General features: G+C 42.9%; 1 long non-coding RNA gene across 1 annotated transcript; it reads left to right on the top strand.

Moving 5' to 3' along the window:
* The first annotated feature begins 697 nt into the window (after window positions 1-697).
* Window positions 698-5,975, top strand: LOC145719377 (uncharacterized). Its single transcript, XR_014142342.1, has 2 exons — window positions 698-3,146; window positions 3,723-5,975. It is a non-coding gene; the product is annotated as an uncharacterized LOC145719377 (long non-coding RNA).
* Window positions 5,976-6,353: the final 378 nt, after the last annotated feature.

Here is a 6,353-nt window from a genome sequence, read left to right as displayed (position 1 = left end):
GGAGACAAAGGTTCACCCTCTGGCTCTTGTACTCAGGAGAATGACCAACACTCTGTGGTTGATTTTTAAGTATTTGTTGAGTGAATGCAATAACTACCTTATCCCAGCAGCAGTGGGGGCCAGGTAGAAAATATGAGGACGTTTATAGCATGAATAAAAAATATAAAAAAGAGCCTAGGAATAAACTTAATAAAACATGTGCAGGGGCGCCTGGGTGGCTCAGATAGTTAAACGTCTGCCTTCAGCTCAGGTCATGATCCCAGGGTCCTGGGATCGAGTACCGCGTCGGGCTCCCTGCTCAGCGGGGAGCCTGCTTCTCCCTCTGCCTCTCTCTCTCTCTCTGTCTCTCATGAATAAATAAATAAAATAAAATCTTTAAAAAAACAAAACAAAACAAAACATGTGCAGGACCTGTATTCATTTATTCAGCCCCTACTGTGCTGGGCACTAGGATTTCAAAGACAAACACGGTCCTCGCTTATTGTGAACATAGAAAACACAAAATTTACCCAAGAGATAGAGATGAAGACCTCGTCTCTCCTTAAAAAAAAAAAAAAAAAAATGCATATTAATATTACTTCAGAATGCCACCTCTTGTTTTTTTATTTATTTATTTTATTTATTTATTTTTAAAGATTTTATCTATTTATTTGAGAGAGAGAATGAGAGAGAGCACATGAGAGGGGGGAGGGTCAGAGGGAGAAGCAGATCCCCTGCTGAGCAAGGAGCCCGATATGGGACTCGATCCCGGGACTCCAGGATCATGACCTGAGCCGAAGGCAGTCGCTTAACCAACTGAGCCACCCAGGCGCCCTCTTGTTTTTTTATTTGTGGGGCAAGAGATGGGGGAGGCATAGCAGAACAAAATTATTTGAAGTTTATCTGCAAAAATAAACTTCAGAGACTGCTTGTTTTTTTGGTTTGTTTAAAGAACAATGCTGGGTGCTTTGGTTCTTTTTTGTTGTTTGTTTTAGATTTTATTTATTTATTTGACAAAGAGAGATAGCGAGAGCAGGTACACAAGCAAGGGGAGTGGGAGAGGGAGAAACAGACTTCCCGCGGAGCAGGGAGCTCGATGTGGGGCTTGATCCCAGGACCCTGGGATCATGACCTGAGCCGAAGGCAGACGCTTAACAATTGAGCCACCCAGGCGCCCCTCTGGTTAATTATAGTTCAAAACTATTGCAATATGGTTCTGGCCTTAGAATAAGCTGTATGTATAAGAAGTAAATATAAGATAATATCTCAGATCACAGGATAATAAGCGTCCTTGTCAACCACTGATACTAGGATGTGGGCTGAATCATTTGGGGACAAAATTAGATGATACTTTTACGCCAAACTATAAGTTTTTGATGGATTAAAGATTTCATTGTAAGAAATGAAACCATCACAGTTCTGGAAGAAAATACAGATGGATTTAATAATAATAGATGTTATAAAAATGAGAACATAGATGGATATAATCTTGGTGCAGGAAAGTCCTTTTTAAGCACAAACAGTAGGCAGAAAACCCTTAAAAGAAAATTTGGTCTATTTGAGTACCTACGATTCAAAATTTCTGGATGGTAAAACACACAAGGGGACCCAAACCCTCTGCAGTTGACATTGTAGGTATCTGGGTGCAGAGAATTAAGATAATGGGAGCAGTAAACCTGAAAAATTTAGGTTGTGGCCAGTTCATAGTACAATTCTGAGTATACTTCCAAGGAAGGGTCAGAGCTTACTAGAAAAATTAGACTTTCAAGCCTTTGATAAAACAAACTTAAGAGGATTATTAGCCAGCCACGTGTATAATAATATTTTTGGGTTTCTGGTGCTTTTCTTCTGTTTTCTAGGGTTTTTTGTTTTTGTGGTTTTTTTTCTGGGGCTTTTTTTTTTTTTTAATGAAATATCTAATTAGATATTAACATTTTTCTTTTATTCCAAATTGAGATTTTTCTCAATTGTGAGGATAGGTTCGCTTTTATCAGATCTTAGGGCGCCTTAAGCATTTGAACAGAAAGGCCATAACTTCGGTATCCCTGTGCCTAGCAGCTTACCTGAATTTCAAGATCAGTCCTTGAGTAGAAATAAAAAGCAGCCTTTGAAATGTGCCAGCCTTGTTTTTAAACATAAAACATATAAAGCAGCGGCATTTGTCCCAGTTCATAACAAAAGTCATAGTGTTCCTTTTCTCTACAAATTGCATACTGGCTCCGTGTCGACGCTGCACAAGGTTACATGGATTAAAAAGAAGCCGACACAAACAAACACAAATGCACAGTAAACTCAAATAAACACAAATGCACAGTAAACACAAACAGATACAAATGCACAATAAACTCAAACACAAATGCACTGTAAACTCAAACAAACACAAATGCACTGTGAACTCAAACACAAATGGACAGTAAACACAAACACAAATGCACAATAAACTCAAACACAAATCACAGTAAACACTTGCACAGGGTCCTGCTCCCTGCCTCGGGGAGGCTGGGATGTGAAGCCAGCAGTCCGCGGGAGGAGGTTTGATGAGGTGTGTACAAGTTTCCGTGTCGGTAGCGTGGGGGGAACGAACAATTGTCAGCTGGTTTGGGGGGGATGCACTGAGAAAACCTTGCCTGGACTTGAAGTTGAGCATCAGTGGGCATCCCAGAGTCCTTTTAGCATCTTCAGATTCAATCATCTTCACTCTTTCAGGAGTCCTGTTTCCACTTTTGGCTGGGTTTCTGGAGCCGGGGAATCGTTTTCATGAACTTTTATAATAAACGTCACCTCTCTGGTGGAACCCCCAAACTCCAAGAAAAAACAGCGTTAGTGTTGTGAACCCTATCCTGTGTCTTACTGGCATCTTCAGGAAAAAAAAAAAGTTAGAGTTAATTTAATACCATTTAAAAAAAATAATTTTCTAACTTCTGCTGGTAGGTTTTTTCCCTACTTACACTCTTCTTACTTTCTACCAAGTCTTGTTCCAACTCCATTTAATTTTGTCCGTTGTAATTTGGGAATGTGTGTGCTCTGCTTTCTTCAAGGCGTCCTGTGCTACTATCTCTTTCAGGGGTGAATCGGGTGCTGGGAAGACAGAAAATACTAAGAAAGTCATTCAGTACCTTGCTCACGTTGCTTCTTCGCATAAAGGACGGAAGGACCATAATATTCCTGTAAGTTTTCCTTCTGTTGTTTGTTTACGTCTCAGGCTTATTCTTTTGTAATTTCAGAAACAAGCATCAGGAAGCACAGCATACTGCTGGAACTCACAGCTCCCTTGTCTGCTCCCACCCCCACCCAGAAAATTCCTCCGCTCAGGAGGGAGCAAGTTGACCAGGAAATTGCTATTAACTAGGTATTCGCACAGGCCAACTGGAATTAACGGTTATAGCTTGAAGCCTAATTCCTTGCAAAGCTTCGGGAAGAACTGTTAACGACTGATAAGCAGTGATTATGAAGAATTCTTATTTCCACCGAAGGAAGGTCCTCGAGTATCTTTAGCGGTTCTTCCTGAAAGCGGACCACAGCTTGAGGTGGGGATAGACATTTGGGGACCGTTGATGATAAGAACAGGAGAGTCCGTTATCCTTAATCTATAGATCTGCAGGAGTGGGAGTGGTAGATGACCCAGCCACACCTGCTTTCACGGTTCTGAGCTGCACATTGACCTGGTGCTTTGGATGGGGCTCCCTGCTCAGGGAAAGACCCAAACTCGCTAACATTTGCGTTTATCTGTTTGTAACAAACAGCAGGAATCGCCTAAACCAGTGAAACATCAGGCAAGTGCTTTTCTTTATGCTTCTTAGTCTTGAATGCTCGCACTAATTTCTGTCTCTAGATTGAGTCTCTGTTAGAAGCAAATACAGTTAGTCCTGAGTGACATCCCTCGTGGAAACTTAATTTTGGAAATATGTCGCTTAGAGATGTATTCTTTTGCAAGCAGCATGCCCTCTTGCTTTAAATTTGTTTTCTAGATGAGTTTTAATATTTATTTACCCTTTTATCATGACATTGAATCACATGTTTATGAAGCCTGAACCCTCAGGGTTTCGAATGTCAAAGAGCAGGTGGAATTATTTCGATTCCCCTTAAATACACAGAAGGCCAGCTTTGTGCCGGACGTTAAATTTTGAGTCTGGGGCTGCAACTCGAAAAGTACCTTTTGGGTTAACACATTTCTAATCTGTTAATGTTTTATGGCCCGTATGTGTTTTGGCCTTAAAGGCCTTAATGATTTAATATATAAAGTTAGCATTTTCTTTATCCAGGGCAGGTAGTGGAGGAATTTTCTTCCTGATTAGAGAATGCCCCCCCTACTGGCTCCCCAGAGCATAGCAACGGACAGCTCACCGGCCAGAGCGTTTCCTGCTACCCAGGAAGAGAGGAAGGGCAGTGCCAAGCCAGATGCCTCAGACAGAAAGGGACGTCTGTCCTGCACTTAACCCTTCCCCCGGCACTGGAATGGTTTCAGTCTGTCTCCCACAAGTGCAGTGATTTCGAGCGAATACATTTATATATACTTATATTTATTAATATAAAGAAATGATCATAAGTATCTACAGGAATAGTCCTAGATACCAAGATTTTTCAGATATCTTTCTTAAAATTCTTAAGTTGTCGGACAGCAGAGCCGTCCTCTACCTATGAGGGCCTGTGATGTTCTTTTGTTCCTTTAGCTCTAGAGCAGATCACTCATCCAAATTGGAAAGGTTAATGAAATAATTGTTATCCGAGAGGATGCTTAGACGCTTTTTGGCCAATTACAGAAGGAACCCCTAGACCAGAAATTAGCTCTTCTTTGTGCCCTAGAGGTGCACACTAAAATGACCTTTTAATGTGTACTCAGGTCACTCGTGAAACGGTGTGAAATAATTGACAGATTTGGGTCTTCCAAATCCACGATGTGGAATTACGTACATCGTTACCACTAACATTTTGTTTCGATGTCATTTTAAACTACAGCGTGGATCCCCGTTGTGTGTGAGTCGCATGCCGACCCCGAGGTTTTCCTTTGGGTCTTTGGGTCGCAGGAGTCCCTGGGGAGCGGGTTTTCCCGCACCTCCTCTGCCGCGCTTCCCTGCGTTGTCGGTGTGCATGTCTTGCTGCATGAAGTCACGGCCCAGAAGCTTTGGTGCTGCTTTTCCCCACGTTTCTTTTCACAGTCGTCTAGTCTAGCACTAGCTGTGCTTGTGTTTCTAGAAACCTGAGAAGAGCACCTGTTCTCAACTTTGCTTCCCCAGCCCGCTTGAAGAATAGGAGGTACCCCTGAGTGGTAGTGACCCCGGAGGGGGTCATGCTGAGAAATTCCGTCTCTGCCCACACTTCCTCCCCGTTCCCGGGGACTCCCTCACCCCAGTCTGAGAAGGACCTCCATAAAGCAGTTGTTATGTCGCAAGTCTGTACTCGGCACAGTGCTTCCTTTGGTTTCACATCCCCGGGTTGTGAATTTACATTGAACTCTATGGGCAAAACTCGCTCAAGGTCCCAGGAACCATTTGGATACGTTTCTGGCGTTTTGTCACCAGACGGTCACGTGAAGCATCAGGACAATGGGGGAGGCATTTCTAGGCTCCTTTGTTTCTTTGCTCCTTCTTTTTTTTTTTTTTTAAACAGCTTTATTAAGGTTTAATTCACATGCCATCAAATTCACGCATTCCTACAGTCCAGCATCGTTGTTTTTAGTACATTGAGTTACGCAGTCATCCCTGCGGTAAACTTGAGGACCTTCTCATCACCCCAAAAAGAAACCCATTAGGCATCCCCTTCCACGTCCCTCCAGCCTCCGGAAACCATTCATCTATTTTCTGTCTCTACGAATTTGCCCATTGTGCATATTTTCTATGAATGGAACCCTAGAGAATGTGGCTGTCTAGACCGTTCTTCCCCTCAGCATGATGTTTGCACGGTTTATCCGTGGCGTGGCGTGTATAATTATTCCATTCCTTTCCCTGGCCGAATGGTACTCCGTTCTACTAAATCTATTAAATCGGCCACGTTTCGTTTATCCATTCATCAGCTGATAGGCATTTGGATTGTTTCCAGTTGGGGGCCACTTTGAATAATGCCTCAGTGAACAGTTATGTACAAGTGTTTGTGCGGACCTGTGTTTCCCGCTCTCCGGGGTGTGTGCCTGGGAGAGGCATTGCTGGGGCGTGGTAGTGTTCTGTTTCACATTTTGAGGGCCCACCCCGCTGATTTTCAGAGCGACGGTGCCGTTCTGCACGCCCTCCCCCCCCCGAAATTTACGAGGATGCCAGTTTCCCCATCTCGTTGCCATGTTTGTCCTCCTTGTTCTATTTGAGCCATTCCCGCAGGACTTTGTGCTTGCCTTTAAAACTTACTCCTCATTATGGAAATACAAACAAATATAAATCAGTTTT

This window comes from Leptonychotes weddellii, unplaced genomic scaffold, assembly GCF_054177405.1.
Source record: "Leptonychotes weddellii isolate Sample4059 unplaced genomic scaffold, ASM5417740v2 HiC_scaffold_4084, whole genome shotgun sequence".
Taxonomy (NCBI): domain Eukaryota; kingdom Metazoa; phylum Chordata; class Mammalia; order Carnivora; family Phocidae; genus Leptonychotes; species Leptonychotes weddellii.
Note: the sequence above shows the minus strand (reverse complement) of the source record. Positions and strands in the feature narration are given on the sequence as shown.